Genomic DNA, 26,909 nt, shown 5'->3' with positions numbered 1-26,909 from the left:
AGAAGAAGTGTGGTAAGGAAAGAAGAAGATGGTAAGAGAGGCGGTGGGGGCAAGCGTGAGAGGGGAGAAAAGGAGTTTGGTGTTTACTATGAGTGAGATGAGAAGTAATCTTTAGCTTCTTCCCCTTCTCGTACCTCATGTTCTGGATACTCTAACATGCATTTCCCACCAAGAAGAGAACACTGCTTTCTAAGATAACTGCTCTGGAGGATGTTAAGCAGAGAGGTGAGTCTGGCTGTCGTATCAAAAAAGGACAAGGTTGGAAGCATGGAGACAATTTACACGAACCCAGGCAAACTTGGACCAGGGCTGGGCAGTGAGGAGTGGTCAGATTGCAGACCTATTCCGAACAAAACTTGTGACGTAAGAAACAGAGGAGTCAGGATTCTTGACAGAACGACTCTGACAAGAAACTGAAGCAATGAGACTGTTAAGATGTGCAGCAAGTTTGTAACAATCAGAATTAAACCTCCTCCTTGACCTAGTTTGCTAACTGGACTGTGACATAAACTTTGCTTCCTTCTAATGTCACTACTCCTGATTACACAAAACTAGTTCTACCTCTAAATCACATACATATACAAAAGACCCAGTCAGCTTACATTTAGACCTTTTCAATCTATAGAGTTAATATACAATGTGACAAACTTAAAAACATTAAAGTATTTTAAGATTTAACGTTAATCTCACCACCCAAATTTTTACTAATACGACAGTTAAAAAAGTCTGGTGCTAAGTTTCATTTCTTTGATTACTAGTGATATTGATCATTTTTGGACATGTATAACCATTTTCATTTGATTTTGGGATTGCCTACATACATTCATTAATCTTAAAAGTTAGTTTATAAATATTCTGTTCCTTGAGTTTTTTCTAATCCATCTTTATAATTATTAAACTTATTAATGTTGCTAGAACTAAATCATGTTATTAATCAATGTTATTAATCAAATCATGATATTATTGATCATATGTTTCCAGCCCCTCTTCTCTTTTACCTTTATTTCTCTGAGCCAAGCAGAAAAGATTTAAAATGCTCTTGCAATAATGCTTCCTAGTTGGAGAATGACTTATATTTTACAAAAACATCTCTATGATTTTCTGCTGAAGGTGATGCAATAGTCATTTTTTTTTTAAATGCTACATCTCTATAGAGACTGAGTCCCCAAAGTGAGTGACTACAGTATCTGTGATGGTAACTTTGTTATTTTGCTTCTACAAAGCTGGCCTTCAATGTTTTGAAGACCAATCAAACCAAATAATCATATCTATACTAAGTACCCTAAGAACTTTTTTAATGAAATAAAGATCTTTCTCATCAAGTAAAAAACAACTCTAACACTAATTCATCGGAGAAGGCAATGGCACCCCACTCCAGTACTTTTGCCTAGAAAATCCCACGGACAGAGGAGCCTGGTGGGCTGCAGTCCATGGGGTCGCTACGAGTCGGACACGACTGAGCAACTTCACTTTCACTTTTCACTTTCATGCATTGGAGAAGGAAATGGCAACCCACTCCAGTGTTCTTGCCTGGAGAATCCCAGGGACGGGGGAGCCTGGTGGGCTGCCGTCTATGGGGTCGCACAGAGTCGGACGCAACTGAAGCGACTTAGCAGCAGCAGCAGCAACACTAATTCATACTTACATAATTGGCCCAAGCCTCTTTCCTGAAAAATTTTACCTTAACATCCACTCTCCTCATTCTCATATCTGTATTTAGTAATAAAAAAAGAAACTAAGGCTGATGTTTTCCTGCTAAATGTCAATCTGTAGCCCATATTGCTTTCGAAATATACACCTTTATTTCTGACTTGTGTCCTGTTGTTGAAACAATTACTATGAAAAGCGTAAAAACCAATGGCTCTCACCACGAGTACTAGTTTCTCAGACAATGCCTGCCATAGAACTGGTCTACAATGAAGAGAACACTTGAGGATCTACTATAAAGCACCACCCCCTGGGAGACACAGCTGCTGCTAAGTCGCTTCAGTCGTGTCCGACCCTGTGTGACCCCATAGATGGCAGCCCACCAGGCTCCCCCGTCCCTGGGATTCTCCAGGCAAGAACACTGGAGTGGGTTGCCATTTCCTTCTCCAATGCAGGAAAGTGAAAAGTGAAAGTAAAGTTGCTCAGTCCTCACTAATTAAGCAGATAACGCCTTAGGCTAGAAAGAAAAGGAACCAAGAGACAACTACCAGCTGTATTAGTGTCTGAAGAGACCTGTATTCCAGCCTCCCCTTGGTTCCTTACGAGGACCTGCCCAAACCCTGGAGGCCATACTTTCCAGTCCTCCCTTCTCCTTTCCTACAGTGAGACTTTAAAAAGAAATTGAGCAGCCAAGGCCTGGACAGGGCAGGTGCTACCTCTCTGCTCTACTCTGGCCCCTGTGAGCCAGGTTGGAGAAAGGCAGGGCACAGGCACCACCTGAGGCAGCTGGAAGTCTGGCCTTTCAGTCCCACCATGGCAGTTCACCAACTCGAGCCCACAGGGAGCCATGTAAGCTTCTGTTTGCAGACAACCTTGGTCAGACACTGTTATCAGATGAACTGTATCCCCCAAAAGACAAGTCGAAAACTAACCCCCAATACCTGTGAATGCGACCTTATTTGGAAACTGGGTCTTTTATACATATAATCAAGTTAAGATAAGGTCATATTCTATTAGGGGGGACCCAAGTCCAGTATGACTGGTGTCTCCTTACAAAAGGGGAGGAGACAGGTCCAGAGGGAAGAACACCATGTAAAGATGAAGACAGATGGAGTCATGCAACTGCAAATCAAGAGATGCCAGCAAGCACAATATGAAATGAGAAAGATTCTTCCCAGGTCCTTTAAAGAACGTGTGGCCCTTCTGACACCTTGATTTTGGCCCTCTAGCCTCCAGAACTGTGAGTGAATAAATCTTATTTTGAGCCACGTAAGTTTGTGGTCATTTGTTACAGCAGCCCTAGCTGACTAATGCTAAATATTACCATTCTCCACTAAAAGGAACCAGGGCTTCTTGGATAAAAGTCTGATTCCAAGACAAGTGGGAAAAAAACTACAAGGTAGGCTTGGAATATCTTCCTTGCTAGAAAGTAGAAATACTCAAAAAATGATGGGAACATGGCAAAAGGACAGAAAAGTCAACTTGAAGGGGCTTCCACTGACTAAATCTGGAGGCAAGTGAGCCATCAAAATAAACGACAATAATGGACCATAAGCAACCATTACAGGATGAGATGGTTAGATAGCGTCACTGACTCAATGGACATGAATTTGAACAACTCCGGAACAAAGTGGAAAGTGAAGGACAGGGAAGCCTGGCATGCTGGAGTCCATGGGGTCGCAAGGAGTCAGACACACTTAGCGACTGAGAAACAATAACATAATTAACCAAATAAAGAAATCATGAATCTACAGTGAAATAAACAAACTATAAAATACTTGTAAATGTGTAAGTCTATACTATTCCTTTATTAAAAAAAGAATCAATCACCATTGGAATACTCAACGTAATACTCCAAAGGTTTAAAATAAAAGGAAGAATCAAGTCCTTCTCTTTCCTGAACAAATGATATTTTTGATGAGGAGGAGAATCTGTGACCTCAAAATGTATCTCTTTGGTATGTGAATTATTTTGAGCTGAAGGCAATCAAGACCCAGCAGACTCAAGAAAAACTTCTACCTCTCCCTTACCTACCTGAAGAATTTAGTTAGGGAGCCTGGACCAGAAAGAGAGCTATTATCAGACAGAAAAGTTTATCTGAAAAACCTACCCGTACAACTGGGCAAACATCTGCTTATCAAACATCTGCTCTTCTTCTCATCTGGTGATTTACCCTCCTCCCCTTTGAAGCCCGAGGCCCCGATTCCATCCCTTAGCTCAAGCTTCATTTAAGCCCCAACTGCCCAAATTGCCCCTGGATCTCTTATCTTTGGGGTTCCTGTACCTACAAAATTAAATCTATTATTTTTCAAAATTGCTTTTCTCTCATTAATCTGTCTTATGTCAATTAATTATTAGAACAAAGAAGCTAGATAGGAAGAAGGGAAACTTTCTCTGCCCCTACATAAGGTAAGGAAAGAATTGATAGTAGAAAGTTCTTTATAGAAAAATTTCAATAAATAAAAGTAGAAAAAAATAACAGAATTCTATGATCACCATTTACCTTTTTTTTTTTAATTCCTAGTAATGAATTTAAGGAAACATCACCAACAGATGTTAAAACCAAGAGGTGACAACAGGAAGCTTTATAATGAAGGAATCAACCTAACAATCGGTGGACTAAGTATACATGACAGAAGCAATGGAAAACACAACATTACCTATTAATCATACTTTCCTAAAAATAAATCTGAATCTAAACTGAGCTATTAAATCTAACTACCAGTGGTCAGGAAATACAGGGGCTAGTGGAACAAACTAAACACTACTGTAAGAAAGCAATATGTCAAACACTGAATGTGGGATAGTCTATATTCCAAAAGCTAATTAATGTGGGAGGAGGGGTGGTGACAGGGGTGGGAAGAGGGGCCTGTTAGAGCATTAAAAAGACATGACGGATATGAATTAAAACTATATGCATCTAAGGACTTCCCTGGTGATCTAGTGCCTAAGACACCATGTTCCCAACACAGGTGGCCCGGACTTGATCCCTGGTCAGGGAACTAGATCCCACACGCTGCAACTATGAGTTCACATGCCACAACTAAAGATCCTGCAAGTCACAACCAAGATTCGGCGCAGCCTAACAAAATTAAAAAGAAAAAAAACTGTATGCAACTATTATTTACGATAGTCAGGACATGGAAGCAACCTAAATGTCCATCAACAGAGGAATGGACCTAGAGATTCTCACACTGAGTAAAGTAAAAAGACAGAGAAAGACAAATATCACATAATATCACTTATATGTGGAATCTTTAAAAAGGCTAAAATTAACTTATTTTGGTTTAAACCAAATAGTTACAGATGTAGGAAACAAAGTTATGGTTACAGGGGTAGGGATACATTGGAAGATTGAGATTGATACATATACACTATACTACTATGTATGAACAGATAACTAATAAGGACCTATTGCATACCACAGGGAACTCTGCTCAATACTCTATAATGACCTATATGGGAAAAGAATCTAACAAAGAGTGGACATATGTATGTGTATATCAGATTCACTTTGCTGTATACCTGAAACTAATACAACACTTTAAATCAATTAAACCCCAATAAAAATTAAAACACGACAAAAACCATTAATTAACCTAACAATTTTTTTAAAAACCTGTATGCATCAACTATATTGGTCACCAGATATTCAATAGAAAAGCAATAGAATGATGGAATTAAGGGGGAAAAAATAGGATTAAAAGAGAAATAGCCCAACTGGAACAAAAAGGGTCTTTTGTATGTTTACAGAATGCACACATTCTGCTCTGTTATAAACCAGAAAATATCTTAGAAAATTCCTCTTTTAAAAGGCATAATTAGAAAACAGCACTTTTTTTATATTTAGTACTTGCACTTTTTCTGACTGTCCTGTAACTTTCAACTTATACAGTGTCTGATGACCGAGTATGAGTCCCTTCATCACCCACCAATCATATTCCACTAAGTAGGCAATTATTAGAAAATGGATGGGAGAGGGGAGGCAAACTTCCATTCAGTTATAGCTTGTGCAACATAGTAACAACCTAATTGTTAGAAATCCTATTATCCTTTTCCCTTGGGATAAAGTTTCCAGTCATCGCTAAGAATACAATGACCAAGAACCATGTTGATTAATTTCAGTTCAGTTCAGTCGCTCAGTCATGTCCAACTCTTTGCAACCCCATGAATTGCATCACGCCAGGCCTCCCTGTCCATCACCATCTCCCGGAGTTCACTCAAACTCACGGCCATCGAGTCAGTGATGCCATCCAGCCATCTCATCTTCTGTCGTTCCCTTTTCCTCCTGCCCTCAATGCCTCCCAGCATCAGAGTCTTTTCCAATGAGTCAACTCTTCGAATGAGGTGGCCAATGTACTGGAGTTTCAGCTTTAGCATCATTCCTTCCAAAGAACACCCAGGACTGATCTCCTTTAGAATGGACTGGTTGGATCTCCTTGCAGTCCAAGGGACTCTCAAGAGTCTTCTCCAACACCACAGTTCAAAAGCATCAATTCTTCGGCGCTTAGCTTTCTTCACAGCCCAATTCTCACATCCATACATGACTACTGGAAAAACCACAGCCTTGACTAGACGGATCTTTGTTGGCAAAGTAATGGCTCTGTTTTTGAATATGCTACCTAGGTTGGTCATAACTTTCCTTCCAAGGAGTAAGTGTCTTTTAATTTCATGGCTGCAAATTTGGCCATGTCCAAATCCTTAGGTGGAAGCACCCAGACTAAACAAAAGTTTACTGTAACAAGGGACAGTTTCTCTGCCTTCTAACAATTCAGCTAAACAGACATCACAGTGGAAATCTTAACCAAAGAAAATGGCGTCTTATAAAAATTACCATAACAATGGGAGTTGAACTAAATTATTTTGGATGCTTCTTTCAAATTGTGACTGTCTTCACTTAAAAGGCAACCAAGAAGCAAGGCCAGACCTTAGAGTCAAACCAGCCAGATTCTAATTCCTTGCACACACCTCCTCCATCAAGAAATTTACTTAAAAGCTAGGCCTGCTTCCCCATCATTTAAATGAGAAAACACTAGCTCCCCTATAGCACTGTAAATGGGGATTCAAAGTTACAAAATACAATACCATACTGCCAGGCGACAGTAGGCAGAGATGTTGGCTTCAGAAAAACAAAAACCAAGCAAAAACCAACCTATTCAATCTCTTCTATTAGCTTCTTCACCACTGCCCACAACCATGCTCAAATCTCTTCCATGTAATTTTTAAAGGCTCCCTGTACACCATGGCCCCTCCTACACAGATCTCAGCTACAACCTTCAGCATTCTTTCCCCAACCCTCACAAATTAAACCCAGCAGAAAATAGCCTACACTCATTTTGTCCGATTCATCTATTCAACCTTCAGTCCCACTGCGATGTGACATCTTCATCCACTAGTACATTGAAATCATTCTGGAAAGAGTGACCAGTGACTTTACAATTGCCACTTCCAGAATGTTGTTTTTAGTCCTCTTAGCAGCCTCTCTGCAGTCTTTAAAACTGGACAAGTCCTCTCCTGCCACAGCTTCTGGGTATGGTGCGACATATACCAACCCCTTTTCACTCTTTTATGGTCACTTCACTTTCTGGAACTCCTTTCTATGCTCTTCTTCAGCCAAACTCCTCATAACTGATAGACTGCAAGGTTCCTTCTGTGGTTGTCTTCCCTCTCCACCAGACAGACACTAGGGATGAGCGCGTGCACACGGCCTCAGCTGCCCATACCAATGCCTCAGAAATACACAGCAAGAACCTCTCTTCCCTGAATCCAAGCTCAGTAAATCAAAGTGGCTCCTGGGCATAGCCATTCAGAGATGATTCTCACACTCAACAGGGACACAAAACTGAATCTAAAACTTAACAGAGATAAAAAAGAATCTTTCCTCCAAAATTTGCTTCTCTATCCCATAGTCTTCATCATCGTTCATTCAATCCATCTATAGTTTTTGGTCACCAACAGTGACCAGTGCTAATAATCTTCAAAGAGCTTATGTGTAAAAAGGAATACAAGTGGTTAAAATACCACAGGCTGGGTACTGCAATAAAAGGGATACACAGAGCATCAGGAGAACCTTTAGTACAAGAACAGGTGGATCCAACCTTTATCAGGGTACACAAGCCCTACCCTCCACTGCAATGACATCAGAATCCAAGGAGCCATCCCTCCCTCATTCTCCACTTCTATATGGATGCCAACTGTTGTCTATTGGACTTCTTAAACTATCTGATCTTTCATGTCAGTTCTCTAATCTCCATTCCCTGTGTTAGTATCCTAAGTCAAATTTTGGTCCCTTTTTTCCTAAACTACTCCAAGAGTCTCTGCTGATTTACCCCTCAGTTCTCCTCTATACACTATAAAAATACAGGACAAACTTGCTAAGAATGAAACTGATCGTGCCATCATTATTTTAAACATTTTAATAGCTCAGAACCATTTCAGCATGAAAACTACTTCCAATGATCCAGCTACTGCCTTCTCCCACAGCCTCAAAGAGCCATTTAGCCTATTTGAACCCTTTGCTTCATTCTAAAGGTCCCACAGGTGCCAGGCCATTTCCCTCCTCTGCTGCACTATATACAGAAAAGTGTCTCCTGTATGACATGACTGAGGACTTCCTGTGAGCAGACATCTGCATCGTGTATTAATGTGCACTCTCCTTATTTCAACCCCAAAGTTAACTCCATTGAGTGATCACAACTATCTCTATTCCACCAATGATGGAAATTAAAATGCTTGCCCAAAGTCCCATAGTAAGAGCTGAGGATGTGATCTGAGCCTTATCTAAAATTCTATTATCGCATTCATAACTACTATGCTATTTCCTCGGCCTCTCCTTGGTTGGCTTTCTGATTATAATCTCTTTCAAAGTTTATCTCAAGTGCAGACTGCATTATGAAGTCTTTTCTGCCAACATTCCCCACCAACTAGCAATGACATTTTTTTTAATGCTCTCCTGATTCCCACTCCAAATCTATACTCAACCCTCATTCGTCCTGCATTCTGCATTTGCAAATTCACCTATTTGCTAAAATTTTAACCTCCAAATCAATGATTGTGGCACTCCTATGGCCATTCACAGACATGAACTAAGTGGTGAAATATGCGAATCACCCATATGTGAATATGTTCTCCCAGCTGAGGTCAAATGGGGCAATGCTTTGCCTTCTTGTTTCAGCTCCCATATTGTGAACAATCCTTTTTGCAGCCTATTTATAGCCAGTGTTTTTTATATTTTTGTGCTTCTTACTGGTGATCTAGCTACTTAAAATAGTCCCCAAGCACAATTTTCTAAGTCCAAGAAAGTTAGGATGTGCCTTATGATGAAAATACGTATTACATAGCTTCATTCAGCCATCAGTTACACTGTTGGCATGAGTTCATTGTTAATGAATGAATACTTATATATTAAAGAAGGTGTCTTTAAACAAATCGCACACAAAACAAGGTGATAAACTGACCAGTTGACAAGCACTGAGATTAGAGACACAGAATTCTATCTTAGATTTCCCCTAGGAGCAACGGTTCAGAATTCACTAATTCAGTATTCACAGTGACTTTTAATAACTACCACAAACAATGAGAACTGTCTGTACCTAACCCCTTTTAATTAGATCATTTGGAAAAAGCCCTTATCTACCCCCAGCCCATGGAAACCATCCTCCTCCTTTCCCCTCAAGAATTTCTCCCACCTATGAGTGAGCCAGGCAGCCAATCCTCCAGACTACAACTGACCCTAACTAGCTCAACCTCTTCCCCAGAACTCAGAACTGGGAAACAGAGGAAGCCATGAGGGCTGTGGCAGCGACTGTCCTCCCTTGGCATTAACAGAGAAGGACAGAAAGAAGATGAGCAGAGAGCAGGGGAGGAAGGTCAGGGGAAGCAGAGAGAGAGAGATTGACTGATTTGAGGTGGGAATAAAAGAAAGGGAAGAAATCAGGCCTGATCACCAAAGCAAAATATGTCATAGGGGAAATGCCTGAAGAGTCTCCATCTTCAAGAGGCACTGCAATAGGCACTCCAGATATGATTTAAACTCTTTCAGTATTAAGACACTTGAATTCAGAACTGAGCAGCAAAGGGAAATAGATGGAAACCCACAAGGCATCCTTCTTTCTCGATCAGATTTAGCGCAGGTAGTCTGGATCTAACAGCTCTGGCATGACTTGAATGGTGATTCCATGAGACAAACAGATGCAGCAGCAACTTCCTGCCTCTCAGACCTCAGGTGCTGTGATTCTGTACCCTGATTCTTCAGTTTTCTGTTTGTGGCAAAAATGGCAGTTCCTAAGATGACCCCACCAGCAAGGGTGTTTTATGAGACATCCCAGAAGATTAAGTCCCTGGGGTTCCAGCCAATAACCTGTTCGCCAACCTTTAACAACTCCAGTATCACATTTCTTTCTGCTTAAGTTAACCAAGAACGTGTCCACTGTAATTGAATCATGACTGATAAAATCATCAAATATAACCTAAGAATGGTAACTGGGAAAGAAACATGGTATAAAAATATTAGATATAAATCAAATGAAAGTTTTATGCATACCTATTTGCCTTCTGCCAGTAATCCTATGTAATAATCAGTTCTGTATCTTAAAAGAAATTAACTCAAATTACTCAAAATTCATTTTGCACTGTTGAGTAAAATTACTGAGCCATTTAACAAACTAGCCAGCCACTACAGCTACTCACTCTTACTGGTCTTCCACAGTAGAAACTCTCAATAGCCTTTGGCTTAACCAATTCACCAAATATTATGCAGTGTCTGCAAAAAACACCACTGCTGCCCACAACAACACAGGCAAGACTTGTAGACTATATCTATTCTAAATATCAACTAAAAGGCATACTTGCTGCTGCTAAGTTGCTAAGTCACTTCAGTCGTGTCCGACTCTGTGCGACCCCAGAGACTTAGCTATCAACAGTGCTTATTCCCAACCCAGTTTATGCAAACTGTGCCATTGTGTGATGTGATTAAATATTATTTTAATAGATATACAAAAATGATATTGTTTCTACAAAATTTAAGTTGAATATTTTGGAAAGAGCCAATAAAGATAATTTTTAAAAACAAAAAAAGGAATGTCAAAAGAAAAGTGAGAACTGTTAACAGTAAAAGGTTAGAAGGTAAAGGAATTTGTAAAATCTAGACAGATTGTAACTTATATTATTTCAAGTGTCTTAACTTTCACTTATTAAAAAAAAAAAAAAAACCCAGAAAGTGAAAGTGGTACAAGCTGTGTTGGGAGTGTACAGTTTATGCAAATGAGTAAATGCAGGACTCTACCTTGGCCACCTTATGCGAAGAGTGGACTCACTGGAAAAGACCCTGATGCTGGGAGGGATTGGGGGCAAGAGGAAAAGGGGATGACAGAGGATGAGATGGCTGGATGGCATCACCGACTCAATGGACATGAATTTGAGTGAACTCCAGGGGTTGGTGATGGACAAGGAGGCCTGACGTGCTGTGATTCTGGGGTCGCAAAGAGTCGGACACGACTGAGCGACTGAACTGAACTGAACTGAACCTTTACTCAAAGAAAAGGATTTACCCTACAACAAAAGACAAGTAAATGAATGTATATTTATGCTTTAAGTAGAAATAAAATAATAGCTGTATTTTTATTCCTGATTTACATCCTTAACTAAAATAAAAACAATAACTTTGGGGAGGAAAAAAAAAAAATCACTCTGTGCCTTTATAATACAGACATAAAAATCAAGCAAGGTCAAAACCTGTCAAAGTCCCTCCTTACGGCTAAACAACCCTTTCCCTTGTCCCTTCCATAGTGCCAAGCCCTCCATCCCTGACTTAGGAAAAAGTCCTATCAATGTGAAAACTTAATTTGAATTAATGAAAAACACAAAGCTCAGTGGATTTATTCTCATACTTATTCTCTCAACACTATTTCTTTAACTTCTGCTTTAGAGGTAATTCCAAATTTACAAGAAGGGGTGGGGGATGTGGAAGCCCTGTATACACTTAAGTCAGGTTCATTAAATCAGTATTTTACCCTGTTTGCTTTATAAATTTATGTTCTCTTTCTCTCCACACACTCACAAATATATGCATTTTTTCTGAGTTAATTGAAAGTAATCTACATACATCATGACCCTTTACACCTTAAAACTTCAGTGTGCGTTTCCTAAGAATCGAAGTCTTCTCTTACACACAGATACAACAGTTCTCAACTCCAATAAGTTTAACAAAGATATAATACTTATGTCTAATTTCTGTGTTCCAATTTTGTCAAGTGACCCAAAAACATCCCTTATAGCATTTTTCCCCCTCCAGTAGGGAATTCAGTCTAGGATTAGGTATTGCGTGTAGCTGCCATGTCTCTTTAGTATCCCTAAATCTGGAATATTTCCAGAGTATGTCTTTGTCTTCAATGACATTGTCATTTTTGAAGAGTACAGTCACTTCATTTTATATTTAAACACCTGAACATGTTTTAAATACATTTCTCATTTTGGTATATTTTTTCTTTTGTTGCTGGTAAATAAAAATGCCATTAACTTTTTTGGGGGGTCATTAATTTATTTACTTTTATTGAAGGAGAATTGCTTTACAGTACTGTATTGGTTTCTGCCAAATATCACCATGAATCAGCCATAGATATACAATGGCCCCTCCCTCTTGAACCTCTCTCCAACCTCCGTCCCCATCCCACCCCTCTAGGTTGTTATTGTTACCACAGCCCCAGTTTGTGTTATTAACTTTTTAATGATTTCACATATGACTACCTTGCCAATAATCTCACTTCTGAAAATGTGCCTATAGATTATGATTCTATATAGATCATGTGAAAACTATCTGAGAATAGTAGTTTTTTCCTTGTTTCCTTCACAATACTTATTCCTTTTATTTCTCTTTCTCATCTTACTGACCTGAGACACCCTAGTGCTAAAGAGGAGTGGCAGTGAAATGTCTTATTATAAAGGGAATGCTTCTAACCGTTCCTCTTCAGAATGTTTACTATGTATAGGTACCCGTTAATGGGTTAGCACTTTTTTCATCTGCAGTAGAGATGGCAATGTTTTGCTGCAGGAATTTTTTTTTAAGAATAATTGAAAATTGAAATGTTATTTTATGAGCCTTAGCACAGTCTTCATAGTAACAACAATAATAAAACATATGCCAGCTAATAAAAAAAAAAAAAAAAAAAAAAAGCTCTGTTCTATCGCTTTCTCTCGTTTTTTTTTTTTAATTTTATCTGGGTGGGGCTCATTTGCTTTTAAAAGAACTCTATCAAATAGTTTTTCTACATCTATTATGATGGGTTTTCTCCTTTATTTACGATTGAGATTAATACTTTAATGTTGAGCCAACCTGTATTTCTGGAATGCGCCTGATCTAATGATGAAGTATTGTCAGAATGGCACACTGTGGAATTATTTATGTTAAAATATATTTAATATTATCTATCTTCATAAGTGAGGCTAGTAATTTTCCTTATTCAAACTGTCCCTGTCTAGGTGCTGGTAGGAAGACCTGTTAGCCTGAAAAAATGAGTTAGGATGTGTTCCTGAAAGAGGGAAACTATGAGTTTCTGAGGGCTGAAATTAAGTATTATTTAAATACTTAGTAGAACTAGCTAGAAAAGCCATCTGAACCTGATATTTCTTTGTGGTAAGACATGTAACTACAGAATAAAAACTCTTAAATGGTATAACTTGAATTTATTTCAGCATTTATATTTTTCTGGAAAACTGTGCACTCAAATGTATTAGCAGAAGTTTTTAATGGACTCATCTACAGTGTAGTATTCTTTTCAGTCCTAACACTGTTTTTGTCCATTTTTTCTTCCAAGATGAGGATCCCATCACTCTCAAAATACATCACACATGACTAAAAAGTAGTTAAGAACCACTGGACAAGATCGTGGCCACACAACTGGACTGAGCTGTGCTTCCATCTATACCCAGAGGTATAAGCACTTCATCTCTGTTAATGTTTAGCCTTGGTAACCCTTAAACTTTAGAAATTAAACAAGTTCAGTGTCCCTAAACACTAGTGGGCAGTAGTTCTGAGGAATGAAAGTGCTTTGATTTTTCATAAAGTTACACTTTTTATTCTTGAAGAACATTCTTTTTGCTTTGCTGGTGTTTTTCTGAACAGTAATTTATAGTAAGTTTTCTTTGATAATTTTTATTTCATAAAATTAAAAGGTGACAAGCCTACGTCAGCCCAGCTTATTTTTCAAATCTGGGGATCAATAAACTAATGATCTCTATGATCCTTCATGAGCCCAGTGTTATATGTGAGAGAGGGAAAAGAGAGGAGGGATGGAAAGGATTGCTCATTTACATTAATAAAAATTGAGTAGCTTACTCAAGTTGAAGTTCTTATGTACTTTCCTGATTTCTAAGCTTTTAACTCTACAAGAGTCCCACCTTTCCACCTAGATGAATGAAACTTTCAAAGACAACATTCTTAACAAACCATTCTCTCAGTAAAAATGGCTTCCAAATCAAAGTAATTCGATTGGAATCAGAAATTAAATTGGCAAACCACTTTAATTTCCAATTCTTTAGTTTGACATTTAAGATAAGTAATCTCATTATTTTCCTCTAAAGCACACAGATTTTCAGACTTTTCCAACTATCCCTCCTAAATCATTTATTCATTCAAAAGACAACTCTTTCTATAGCTAAATAAGATTCAGTTCAGTTCAGTCACTCAGTCGTGTCCGACTCTTTGCGACCCCATCCATTCAAGAGACAACTGTTTCTATAGCTAAATAAGATTAGTCAAAGAATTTGCCTGCTTAAATTATTTAACTTCAAGGACCTGGAGATAATAAGGAAGAAAGAAAAAGCTTTATGTTAGATAGGTAAAATAAGAGAGCAATCTCGAAAATGCAAAACACAAGCAGTGACTACTGAAAGAAGCATATCCACTATAGAACAATTAATGGAAGCAGACCACAAAGTCATCTTAAGATTCCTCTCAGCAATGCCCAAATATGTGACAAGCAGAAGCGGAAAACTGCACTGTTAACAGCAGAGGCAGCTAACATTCAAGAATTTTCTAGTTATGAGAGGTATACACGTATTAATACCCTTTAATCTGGTAAGAAATTTTGACATAAATGTATCATGACAAGGGAAAAGAAAGTTTACAAACAGCAGTAATTCAAAGTAAGAAATCTGTTTACCTAGGAAGTAGTTTGCAGTGTTTCATAAAAGCCAGCAGTTTCTTATACTGCAGTGCAGGAAAGTGTCATCAGATTTTATGATTCAATTTGTCAAAGGTACAGAGAAGACAAAAAAAAGGAAAAAAATCAGTAAATATATTCAATAAATGCAGACTTGGTACTAAATACTCTTTTAGAAGAAAGCAAAAAATTAAATGCTTTCAATAGGAAAGTACATGATAAACTGATCACAAGACAAAGAAAGTATCATTGTAGCATTAAATTTATCTTAAGAATTTAGAAAATATTAATTTTAAGTGACCAATGTTTTCTTTACTGTTGGACTCTCCTTACAAACCTATTTTTAATTTGAAGCCAAAGTAATCTCTTATCAGCATATCAATAAAACCTTTAAACATGGAACGAAAGTGCTTTAAAATTTCTAAGGAGAAAAACCATTTTTAAAACATAGAAACTTGACCTTCTATCTGATTATGAGAGATCTGTGACATGAAAAAGGCTAAACAGAAATTCTGAGCAATTTTCAACACATATGAATTAAGGGAAAAACCTTAATTCTCTGTTAATTCCAATTTTTAGGAAAATTACACTAAAATTTGGGTCCTGACAAACCCCCAAAATTAGGCGATCAATGCCAACCAATATTTCTGCTTGAAAAGGGAAAAAAGGATTGTTCTCCTATGAGTAAGAAGAATTTAGAAACTTGATGTACTTTCTAAATCTCTATTATTATGCAGCAGGGTGACAAGGATTGACAAGCATAACTGTTTAAGAGATTTCAATAGTTTCTAAAACTTGTATTTCATGTGATTGTGAGCTCTAACTAAAAGCTGACTAGGCTTGGATTGTCTTCCTCGGGGAACTTAGGGAGGAGGGGCCACTTGAGAGGAAGGGCCAGAGGTGCCCAGGACCCACACACCTGCTGTGGCTTCTTGGCGCCCTCTGCAGGCCAGCAGGTCAGCCAGCCCCTCACCACCCTCCACAATGCCCCAGCCCAGATCCCAGAGCCTGGTTGACACACAGGGTAAAACACATGTTGCTGCCAACTCTACAGTGAAGCCCAAGTAATCTTTACATCTGAGACTGCCTATGAAAAGGACTCATCGGACGCCATGTAAATTACTCTTACGTTCTTAGTTTCAAATATTAAAATGAAAGTCAAATTTTAAACTCTTGTGAGAACATATCTATATGCAAACTTTTGAAAATATATTCATATGCAAACTTTGAAATTATAGTCCGTAAGATTCACAATCACATAAGCCACACGCAATATCGGCTATACTGGGGGTGGGAGGAGAACAGTTTGGAAAACATCAGAAACAGTAGCCTGATGGTCCTTGCTTGTTTCATTTGTTAATGAGCGAAAGAAACACTACTGTAAAGAGTTATGGTAATCTGCACATTTTGGAGCAACTCCCATCTGAAAGATCAACCGCTATGGAGAAGGATTTGCTAGATCGTCATCCTACACGCCAGGTTTGGCACAGTACCTTGCCCAGATATTTATCAATCATTTATTCTCTTAATCTTGATACCAGTACAGGGCTGCCTTGACATGCAAATGCATCTAAAAATATTTCCCATGTGTCTTAGATGAGTTTAATTTTCAAGATAACAAATCTTTAAATTATAATAAACACAATCATGATACACGCACAAAGAAAAAAATCATAATCTGCTACCCAATGCTTCTTACTGATTATAAAATATGGCTTAATAAATAAATAAGGCCAAACCTTCATTAATGTTCACAAAAAAAGAACTTCAGCTGGGCCACCTTTGGTTGTTGGACTCATAATTTTTGTTGTTTAACAGCAAAACAAATGTCTCCATGTACCCAGTCTTTCTCCATTTGCCTGGTCTTTTAGGGGAGGCAGTCTATCTGCTTCTCAACAGTATGAGACCGAGAACTATGCTCACTGACAACTCTTAAAATACAACTGTCTTATTAAAATGAACCTTTAAAAGGAAAAATCAAAAAAGCCCTGCATTTTTTGGTTCTTTACTGTGCTTTTTACATACAGTATCTCATTTCCATTCTTTAAAGTTTTCTGTGAAATTGTGAGACTAAGGCTCAGAAATAAAAATCCCTATCCTAAAACCCAACAGCAAGTAGGTACAATGATTGCACATTTAGTCTACCCCAGACTCAGACCTGAAACATAACTGATGTCTTTACTCAGCTCTCCTGCTACCACAAAAACAAACAAACAAAGCCCACTAAATTAAGAATAAATCTGCAACACCAAGCCCAGATGTTTTCACAGAATTATGCTCAATTTTTAAGAAACATAACCCAATGTTACTTAAACTGTTCCTGATCGCAATGCAGGGGGTGGGGGGGACAAGCTTTAAAATCCTTAAGACACAAGCTAAAATGGGTAATTTTGTTGTTTAATGGCTAAATCATGTCCAACTCTTTGCCACTGCATGGGCTGCAACACGCCAGACTTCCCTGTCCTTCACTATCTCCCAGAGTTTGCTCAAACTCATGTCCATTGACTTAGGGATGCTATCCAACCCTCTCATCCTCTGCCGCCCTCTTCTCCTTTTGCCTTCCATCTTTCCCAGCACCAGGGTCTTTCCCAATGAGTCAGCTCTTCACATCAGGTGGCCAAAGTGTTGGATATTCAGCTTCAGCATCAGTTCTTCCAATGAATATTCAGGGTTGATTTCCTTTAGGACTAACTGGTCTGATCTCCTTGAAGTCCAAGGGACGCTCAAGAGCCTTCTCCAGCAACAAAATTCAAAAGCATCAATTCTTACACAAGAGAAGCCACCACAATGAGAACCCTGAGCACCTCAGTCAGAGAACAGCCCCACTTGTCAAAACTAGAGAAAAGTCTGAGCAGCAACAAAGACCAGTGCAGCCATAAATAAAGAAATAAAATTAATTTTTAAAAATGTTCTGTAAAATCTGACTCTTTTATATATATACATATTATAAAGCTATGACAATTAAAACATTGATGTGGGACTTCCCTGGTGGTCCAGTGGTTAAGAATCTGCCTTGTAATGGAGGGGACACAAGTTCAATCCCTGCTCCGGGAATTAAGATCCCACATGCCAAAGGGTAATTAAGCCTGCAAGCCACATCTAGAGTTCATGCACCACAAGGAAAGATCCTGCATGATGTAACTAAGACCCAACACAGTCAAACAAATAAGTTTTTTTTTTTTAAACGGAGGTAATGGTACATAAATAGATCATTGTATAAGAACCTAAATGACTTTCAATACTGCACTGGTTAAATAAATTATCATATATACAATTATCATTATACAATGCAATATTGTATAATCATTTTGAAAAAGAAGCTCTATACATATTCATAGAAGGAGAAAAGGTGGAAGTAGTGACAGATTTCTTCTTCTTGGGCTCTAAAATCATCACAGATGGTGACTGTAGCCATGAAATCAGAAGACAATTGCTTCTTAGCAGGAAAGCCATGACAAACCCAGACAGTGTGTTGAAACGCAGAAACATTACTCTGCCAACAAAGGTCCATATAGTCAAGGCTGTGGTATTCCCAGTGGTCACGTACGTTTGTGAGAGCTGGACCATAAAGACAGAACACCAAAGAATTGATGTCTTCGAACTGTGGAGCTGGAGAAGACTTCTAAGAGTCCCTTGGACAGCAAGGAGATCAAACCAGTAAACCTTAAAGGAAATCAACACTGAATACTCTCACTGGAAGGACTGATGCTGAAGCTGAAGCTCCAGTATTTTGGTCATCTGATGCCAACAGCCAACTCACTGGAAAAGTTCCTGATGCTGGGAAAGATTGAGGGCAGAAGGACAAGAGGGCATCAGAGGATGAGATGGCTGGATGGAATCACCAATGCAATGGACATGAACTTGGGCAAACTTCAGGAGATGGTGAGGAACAGGGAGGCCTGGTGTGCTGCAGTCTATGGGGTCCCAAAGAGTCGGACACAACTGAGCAACTTCACTTTCATGCATTGGAGAAGGAAATGGCAACCCACTCCAGTGTTCGTGCCTGGAGAAACCCAGGGACGGGGGAGCCTGGTGGGCTGCTGTCTATGGGGTTGCACGGAGTCAGACACGACTGAAGCGACTTAGCAGCAGCAGCAGGCAACTGAACAATAACATATACATTCATGTTTTTAAAATCTCTCCCAAGGGGATGGATAGGGGAAATTAGATGAAAATAGTCAAAGGTACAAGTTTTCAGTTACAAGATAAATAAGTACTAGGGATATTACATACAACATGATAAAGATAATTAACACTGATATACATTCTATAAGAAAGTTGATAAGAGAGTAAATCCTAAGAGTCACACCACAGGGAAAATTCTTTTTCTATCTCTTTAATGTTGTATCAATATGAAATGACGGATGTTCACTAAACTTACAGTTGTAATTGTTTCATGATGTATGTTAAGTCAAATCATTATGCTGTACACCTTAAATTTATACAGTGCTCTATGTCAATCATATCTTAATAAAACCAGGTGGGAGGGGATGGTCACATCCAGGGTACACAGTTAAATGAAAAGAAAAATAAGTATAGATACTACCATTTGTATTAAAAGATATACATATGCATATATGCTTGTATTATTTAGTCGCTAAGTTGTGTCTGACTCTCTGTAACCCCATGGACTGTAACCCACCAGGTCCTCTGTCCATGGGATTTCCCAGGCAAGAATACTGTAGCGGGTTGCCAAGCCCTCCTCCAGGGGATCTTCCTGACCCAGGGATCGAACCTGCATCTCCTTCGTCTTCTGCACTGCAGGTAGATCCTTTATCTACTGAGCCGTGGCTTCCCAGGTTGTATAGAATATAATGTTGTATAGAATATCTTATCTATATTTATATCTATAGATCGATCTATATATATAGAATATCTATATATGGTTGTATAGAGTATCTTATAAAGAATATATAGACTATGTCTAAAAAGCCCTAAAAGAAACAGTTTTAACGATGGTTAACCAAAAAAAAAAAATGCCTATCTGATGGCCAAAGGTGAGAATATGTACATTTTACCCATTTATACCTTCTTAATTTTATACACTGTTGTATATCTTGCATTGCATTATTATTAAAATAATAAATATTTCTTTACACATGAGTATAAATAATAATTTTAAATAAAAAAACAAAGTTATCAAAAAGGCATGAAAAATGAATTTCCCTATCTCAGAGCCTGATTCTTCCTGCTAAATGAGAGCTGCCTGAATGTTGTAGGCTGACAGTTCTCAGTAAAGTGACCAAATTTTAGATAAGGCTTCCTTTTGAAAATTAAATAAAAGCAAAATGAATGAGATATGCTACCAGCAGGGGAAAAAAAATAAGCCTCAACAGTACCAGTCAAAGGGATGCTTGTGACCTTGCTGAGTACCTGATGGACTCCCTAAACAGAATCAAAGCAATGAGACTGACGTCCAATCAGAGAAACAAAGGGATGTCCTCAGGACTAGAAGTTAAATGTCTAGTGGAAAAAAGGAGTTAAAAGATGGAGATAAAAAGAGAGCCAAAGTGAAGGAATTTGCTTTCTTCTTTAACATCCTTCAACAGGAAAAATGGATCTGCAGGAAGAATGTTCAGAAGTGAGTACTTCTAAGGGTCAAGAGAAGCCCAGCAGGTAGAAAATACCCCATCCAGATGATGCCTCCTTGCAACATCCACCTTCAGGACCTGCCTGTCATCAAATAATGTGTTTCCCACAGGCCAGACTTTCCAGAAAGAGCCCTGAAGAACAAAGAACATGTATGCCTTGGGTTTGAGTTCTGGTTCTTGTGAGTTTGATAAGGGAGTGACACTGAGGACTTTAGTCCTCCAATGCCTGACATACTCTGGATCACTGGGAAAAGTTCAGATTCCTGAACCTGCAACGCTGAAAATGAGAACAGGAATATGAAATCCCCCAAAAGTTCTGTCACAGCATAGAGTTCAGTTAAAATATCCCTGTGCTTGGCACTTAGGTTATTTCCAATATGTAGTTGGCAAAAGAGAGTGGAGATCAACATTTCATGGTGGGGCTAAACAGCACCAAGCCTTTTCCACACGGTTTTGAAAAGTGAGCAAACGAGAATCACAGCCCTAGGAATCAGCAGGAGTGATAAGCTGAATGCGACACGGGTGCCCAGCCAGGCTCCTTAATTCATACGTTCACAAATACTTACTGGTTTGCCTTGATCCCTGTGTTTTCGTTTCTGTAATCTTTTTTTGTTGGTTTGTGAGAAATTCAGAAAACAAAATTGATGAGCGGCCAGCCTTAAAACACACCTCTAATGAGCTCAGGGAAGCAGGGTGAAAGAGTGCTGGCTATTAGTGGCCCAGAAAAAACTCAGAAGAGAAGACCTAAATAAGTCAGGTGTAGATTGTTCTCAATCTGACCTTAAGCAACCCTCCTCTGAGAATGAGGGAGGCCAGAACGTCTAAGAAAAACTAGCTTTCAGCAATAGCTAATTTTAAATGTGCGGAGGGGGTTGGGAGGTCGTATTTAAAGCTATACTTCATCAGACAAGACGGAGAAAATACTTAATTGTGTTTAAAAGGTGGGGAGGGGCTAATGGAAATGAAGCATTTCCCTAGGATTGCCTTAAATTTCTGCTATTCAAACTGCAGTCAGCAGGCCTACCTGAGCTAGTAGATGGTATCTATCAGTCTTTTTATAACATGTGAAACAGAACAACAGAAAATATCAGAGTACAGTACAGGCGGCAAAGTACTGTTCTGTGGAATTCCTGTTTCAGTTTTACACGTGGGGAGGGGGTCAGGATGCGTAAAACATATTTCCTACCGTGTGCCTGATTTTAATTTCCTGAATTTTGTCATGTATGTAAATACCATTAATTTGTATAACAAAGGTTTACTGAGCACCTGTACTATAATGCCTGTGAAACAACAAAGCGCTGGTGTGATATAAGTGAAATAAAAATACCTGGTCCCTGCCCTTGTAGAATTCTTTCAGTTTAGAAACAAATTATCAAATAATTGCATAAATATAAAATTATATACTGCTAAATGTTATGGAAGGAAAAAGTTAAGTAAATTAAGATTGCTTGTCATTAGGGAAGCTGATTTAGATTGAGGAAGAGGTAGGGTGACTGGTCAGGATTGTCTAAGAAACTGCACTCAAGCAGACCAGAAAGATGTACTCGGAAAGGAAGCGGGAAGGAAAAATCTGCCTGGCAGAAAATGGCACAATCAGGGACTTCCCTGGTGGTGCAGCAGATAAGAATCTGCCTTGCAATGCAAGAGACATCAGTTCAATCCCAGTCTGGAAAGATTCCCCCATGCTGCAGGGCGACTAAGACTGCACCACGACTACTGAAACCCGCGCGCCTACGAGAAGCCCCCCAACGAGAAGCCCACACAACCACAACGAACAGAAGCCCCCACCCTCCGCAACCAGAGGAAGCCCACGTGCAGCAACACACACTCACCAGAGCCAAACTGCTTAATTAATTAAACCTTTAAAATAAGAAAATGGCACTTCCAGCAAAGGTCTGTATAGAATGGGGAAACGAAAAGCTAGTGGGTTGAAAGGCAGAACCATCTAAATAAGGCTTAGGGAGGAGCTTGGAGTAGGAAGAGATAATGCAGGAATTTTAAATGTCCTGAGGGTCATTAGAATGATACAGTTTGCATTTTAAAAGATTACTGAGTAGAGAAGAGATATCAAGGGAGCTGGAGTGAATACAGAAATGGTACCAGATAGACCCTAGAAGATCTAAGCAGAAGTGACAAGGTTTGGTGATGGTACAAAAGCAAGGACTGAGGAAAAAAAAAAAAGCAAGGAGTAAGCCATGAGGTGTCTGGGATAACTCTCAGGTTTCCCAAGTTAACTGCTAAAATGTGGTGAGAAGGATGAAAAACTCAGAGGAGCAGAGCTGAGAGAAAAGATCACTGATCACAGTTTGGCCTGTTGTTAACAAGTAGAGATGCCAAATTAACAACTAAAACTGGACAGAAATATACAAAAATAAAGTCATCAACAAAAGGGATTTGAGGATACATTATTCTGCTCCTTATTTTCCCACAGTAACTTATAATACAAACTAGAAGAATCTAGAATATATTTTACTTTAAAGACTCACAGAAATAGACTCATAGCCTTAGAAAACAAACTTATAAAGGTGAAAAGTGGAGCGGGGGCGGGGACGCAGAAACTAAGAGGTTCGGATTAACATACATGCACTATTATACATCAACTATCTAATCAACAAGGACTTAAGGGCCTCCCGGGTGGCACAGTGGTAAACAATCTGCCTGCCGATGCAGAAGACATAAGAGACATGGGTTCCATCCCTGGGTCAGGAAGTTCCACTCGAGTAGGAAATGCAACCCACTCCAGTATTCTTGACTGGAGAATTCAATGGACAGAGGGGCCTGGTGGGCTACAGTACACAGAGTTGCAAAGAGTCGGACACAATGGAGCACATACGAATATGACTGTATAGCACACAGAACTCTACTCAACAGTCTGTAATAACCTACATGTGAAAATAATCTGAAAAAGAATAAATATATGTAACTGAATCACTTTGCTATACACCTGAAACTAGCACAACATTGTAAATCAAATATTTATTGTTGTTGACAATCAGTAAGTCGTATCCAACTCTTTGTGACCCCATGGACTCCAAGCACGCCAGGCCTCCCTGTCCCTCACTATCTCCCAGTGTTTGCCCAAGTTCATCCAATATAAAGCAAAAATTAAATTTAAAATGTTTTAAAGTTTATATGGAAGACCAATTCATAAAAACCACAGGAGTTGAAGCCACTGTATATCTGAAAACATAGAGCAACAACGTAACTTTTAAAGAGTCACATCCAAAATAATCCTCTTTCATGAATTAGTCAGTTCAGTCACTCAGTCATGTCCAACTCTTTGCAACCCCATGAATCGCAGCACGCCAGGCCTCCCTGTCCATCACCATCTCCCGGAGTTCACTCAGACTCACGTCCATCCAGTCAGTGATGCCATCCAGCCATCTCACCCTCTGGCGTCCCCTTCTCCTCCTGCCCCTAATCCCTCCCAGCAGCAGAGTCTTTTCCAATGAGCCAACTCTGCATGAGGTGACCAAAGTACTGGAGTTTCAGCTTTAGCATCATTCCTTCCAAAGAAATCCCAGGGCTGACCTCCTTCAGAATGGACTGGTTGGATCTCCTTGCAGTCCAAGGGACTCTCAAGAGTCTTCTCCAACACCACAGTTCAAAAGCATCAATTCTTCGGCGCTCAGCTTTCTTCACAGTCCAACTCTCACATCCGTACATGACCACTGGAAAAACCATAGCCTTGACTAGACGGACCTTTGCTGGCAAAGTAACGTCTCTGCTTTTCAATATGCTATCTAGGTCGCTCATAACTTTTCTTCCAAGGAGTAAACGTCTTTTAATTTCATGGCTGCAGTCACCATCTGCAGTGATTTTGGAGCCCAAATGAATTAGTAAGGAATCATTTTTCTACTGTGTTTACAATATGCCCATTATCTAACACAGTGCATGGCACATAATACAGGTTATCTATTGAAGACAAGTACCCACTCCTAGGCAAAATAAACCATCCAGCAAAAATAAGGAAAATGGCACAAATAATAAGCAATTCTTCAAGGAAAAACTACTATGGAACATACAAATGTATAATTAAGGGCATTTCTCAGGGGAAAAAGGGGAAATAAGTTATTTTAACACAAACTTAGCTCTCCTATTCAAACAGATGCTAGATTCTATTCATAAGAATCAGTTTAATTTCAATCTTCTAGGGAAGATCATCCCTAGGCAACCTCACCAATCCCTAAATGTCCCTAAATATAGAAAGAATCAAAATGTAATAAAAGCTCTATGTTGAAAAGCTATAGTAAAATCTCATCGAGGTTATCAAAAAAAAAAAAAGTTAAAATGGCAATTACTGATGATTTTTCTTTTTCCTCTAAAGTCTAATAATAAACATGGTTTATTAGAGAACAGATTTTCTTAAAAATATGGATTTGGTTTTTTCTATTCATAAAGGTCCTAGTGATACACAGGAGAAAAATCCAAAGATGCACATATACACAAAGAAGACAAATTAACCATATTCCCATTGCCTGGAAGTAACCACTTTCAATATTTCACGTGCAACTTTTTCTGTACATACATGGGGATAGAAAGTAAAGAGTGATACACAACTGATGGTGTAACTGTTTAAGTCTATAAATGAGATTACAGAACACGACTATGACTGGTATGGGATTGAAAAAAGACTAATTTAAAGGGATAACTGAGCTGAGCTATCTGAAGGATAAGTTGTAATTAAGAAGACAAAGAACACAGGCTGTTACAGTAGTAGTGGAAGCAGAGGGAACATGAGCCCCAACCAGCCAAGGAACTGTGGAGAGGGAGGAGACTGGCTGGGCAAAGCCTGGTTAGGGCTGAGAGAACTTGATCCTTGGGGAAAGAACATGTGAGGCCACTGAAAGAGAAGCAAAGTAGACAGACTTCTCAAAGTAACTGTCCCAATTACTCAGGTAGGGAAAGGATTAGGCCCTGCAAGTGTGGACTTAAAAGGACCAGCATCCTCTCCCAAACGGTATAAAGGGTTATCTTGGGGAGTGGAGAGGTGGGTGAAGCTGCAAGGAGAAAAAGATAATAATCCAATATTTTAAATGTATCCTTTAGGCTCCATAAAACCTTCTGGATTGGTAAAAATAAGGAAAATACAGTGACTTTAACTATGTCACAGCTCCCAGGAAACTCATATAGAAATAAAAAAGGCTTGGGTCTATAGAAAAGAAAAGAAATGAAGGCAGGGAGAGAAGCATTAAGTATTCATATTACCAAAAAGAGAAAATACAAACTTTAAAAGATTGAAAGCACTGCATCAGACACTGAGTTTAAAGAGCATGGAATATACATATTTTATATCTCTAATAACATACAATAAATACATCAGTATCAAGGAAATAATCATTATGACTGTTACATACACAAAAAACACTGGGCTAACAGAAACGGACGATCTTGATGACATCCACACAAGAAAAACATAGCACTAAACTCAGGACAATGCCACACACAGAGAATTCTGCCTCTAAGAAGTGGTCTTTGCTTGGTAGAACAGGAAAGAGCCAAAACAGGACCCTCAAAGCCTTGGAGGAAGCATCTCTCAACACTCCTATCCCTACTTGCTCATTCACTCATTCAAGAGAAAATGTTTAGTCCAGCAATTCCACTACTACCTATATACCCAAGTAAAATAACAAAATTTTTAAAAAATGCATCCATACAAAAACCAGTTCGTGGATGTTCACAGCATTATTTATAACAGACAAAATGTAGAAACAACCCAAATGTCCATAAACCAATGAACAGACAAAATGTGACATATCCATACAATGGAATATTAGCCATAAAAATGAATAAACTATTGAAACATGCTATAACATGGATGAACTTTGAAAATATTAGGCTAAGTGAAAAAATTCTAGCCACAAAAGACCAAGTATTATATGCTAACATTTATATGTAAAGTCCAGAATAGGCAAGTCATTAAGACACAAAACAGACAAGTCACTGCCTAGGGGCTGGGGTGGAGACTGGATTTGGAAGAAATGGACAATAACTAATTGGAAACGAATTCTGAGGTGATTAAAAAAAAAAAGGTCTAAAATGGACTGTGCTAATGGTTGCTCAATTCGATGCATATACTAAAACCATGGGGAAAAATCCATTTTTAAATAGGTGGATTTCACAGTATGTGAATTATATCTCAATAAAGCTTTTATTAAGAAAGAGGGTATCTGGAGCACCTGGGGCACTATGGCAAACTGCTGGAAACAAAACAAAGAAAATACATTCAATCACACACAAAACCTGTGCTCAGACTATACCTTTCTACTACAATAGAAAAGTCAGTCAACAAGCAATTAGAAAACAATGAGAAATGCAAAGAATTCAGACTGTGCCCCAGGAACACTTAACTTACTCCTGGGTGATTAAGATGTCCAGAAGAGAACTCAATATAACAGATTTTCGTCCTTAAATTGAAAAGTCTAAGAAATTAAGTACCTGTTCCCAGTCTCTTGAAATCTGCATTCTCATGGAATGTGACTGACAGCAATGGACTGTACCTGTTGTATCTGTG

At 38.8% G+C, this 26,909-nt stretch overlaps 1 protein-coding gene across 5 annotated transcripts in view; it reads right to left on the bottom strand.

Annotated features, from left to right (window-relative positions):
* Positions 1-26,909, bottom strand: part of KDM4C (lysine demethylase 4C) — a 411,129-nt gene that overhangs the window by 382,399 nt on the left and 1,821 nt on the right. The window contains exon 2 of one of the 5 annotated variants that reach the window (XM_070375868.1): positions 14,805-14,851. The exons of the other annotated variants lie outside the window; for them this stretch is intronic. The gene's annotated coding sequence lies outside the window, so the exon portion shown is untranslated. The remainder of the gene's footprint in view (positions 1-14,804; positions 14,852-26,909) is intronic. 5 annotated transcript variants of the gene reach the window in all.

This window comes from Bos mutus, chromosome 8 (assembly GCF_027580195.1).
Source record: "Bos mutus isolate GX-2022 chromosome 8, NWIPB_WYAK_1.1, whole genome shotgun sequence".
Classification (NCBI taxonomy): domain Eukaryota; kingdom Metazoa; phylum Chordata; class Mammalia; order Artiodactyla; family Bovidae; genus Bos; species Bos mutus.
Note: the sequence above shows the minus strand (reverse complement) of the source record. Positions and strands in the feature narration are given on the sequence as shown.